The sequence below is a fragment of the Microcebus murinus genome, chromosome 21, assembly GCF_040939455.1.
Source record: "Microcebus murinus isolate Inina chromosome 21, M.murinus_Inina_mat1.0, whole genome shotgun sequence".
Classification (NCBI taxonomy): domain Eukaryota; kingdom Metazoa; phylum Chordata; class Mammalia; order Primates; family Cheirogaleidae; genus Microcebus; species Microcebus murinus.
In genome coordinates, this window is record NC_134124.1 from 12,184,381 (window position 1) to 12,185,948 (window position 1,568).

The 1,568-nt window shown below is 44.0% G+C and overlaps 1 pseudogene; it reads left to right on the top strand.

Moving 5' to 3' along the window:
* Positions 1 to 328: 328 nt before the first annotated feature.
* On the top strand, positions 329 to 1,199 carry LOC105862480 (large ribosomal subunit protein eL6 pseudogene; annotated as a pseudogene).
* The last annotated feature ends 369 nt before the right edge of the window (positions 1,200 to 1,568 follow it).

Genomic DNA, 1,568 nt, shown 5'->3' on the forward strand with positions numbered 1-1,568 from the left:
GAACTACTTTGATCCTAGATTACACTAGATTCCCTGTTACACAATCTCAGAGCACCATCTTGTAACTTGCATGCATAGCACTCAACACGATCTTGATTGAACAAGTACTTGGGTTGTGGCTTCATAGCTAGCATGTATATTCCCAAAGAGCTGGGTTCAAGTCTGTCTCATTTATTACCATTCTCAGTGCCTCATTGAGTGCTCTGTGCCCCTTTGGGACCGAATGAATATATTTGTATGTTAAATGAAGAAAGGAAAAAGAAAAAAGCCAAGCTGGGAATTACTGGCTAGTCAAGATAATGCATTTAGCTCTTTCCCATCTTGCAAGATGGCGGGGGGGAAAGTTGAGAAGAAGCTGGATACTAAAGAGAAGAAACGGGAAGCCAAGAAGGCTGATGCCGGTGGCAAAGTGAAAAAGGCTAACCTCAAGGCTAAAAAGGTTAAGAAGGGGAAGCCACACTGCAGCTGAAATCCTGTTCTTGTCAGAGAAATCGGCAGATATTCCCGATCTGCCATGTCCTCTGGGAAGGCCATGTACAAGAGGAAATACTCAATGGCTAAACCAAGGTTGAAAAGAAAAAGAAGGAGAAGGTCCTCACCACTGTTACAAAACCAGTTGGTGGTGACAAGAATGGTGGCACTTGTGTGGTTAAACCTCGAAGAATGCCTAGGTACTATCCAACCAAAGATGTGCCTCAAAAGCTGTTGAGCCACGGCAAAAAACCATTTAGCCAACACGTGAGAAGACTGCGAGTGAGCATCACTCCCGGGACCATCCTCATCATCCTCACTGGAAGCCACATAGGCAAGAGGGTGGTTTCCCTGAAGCAACTGGGCAGTGGCTTGTTACTTGTGACTGGACCTCTGTCTCTCAATCGAGTTCCTCTGCGAAGGACACACCAGAAATGTGCCATCGCCACCACCACAAAAATTGACAACAGCAATGTGAAAATCCCTAAGCAGCTCACTGATGCTTGCTTCAGGAAGCAGCAGCTACAGAAGCCCAGACAGCAGGAGGGTGACATCTTCGACACAGAAAAGGAAAAATATGAGATTACAGAACAACGCCAAGTGGATCAGAGAAAGCTGTGGCCTCACAAATTTTACCAAAAATCAAGGCAATTCCTCAGCTCCAGGGCTATCTGCGATCTCTGTTTGCCCTGACAAATGGAATTTATCCTCACAGATTGGTGCTCTAAATTTTTACAAAGAACTGAATTAAGTAACTGAAAGATTAAAAAAAAAAACATAATGCATTTAAATGTTGGTGTCCTTGAAGATTTTCATAACAAAAATGAAGGGTGGAGAAGGGAGGGTCTTGGGGGGTGTCTGGTCACCTTCAGGGTCCTCATATCTAGCTTCCAGGTTGAGAAAGGCCCCACCAACATCTTCAAACAAAGTTAAGCACTTTCTTCCATGTATTTCCACAGAGCCATGTTCATACTACTATCAATCACATCCTTATCACAGTGCTGTCATGATTCACTCTGTTATCTGTTTCTCCTGAATTCCTGAAAGCACGCTTCTGATTTTACTCATTTCTGTGTTGTTAAAGCATGGCACAGAGC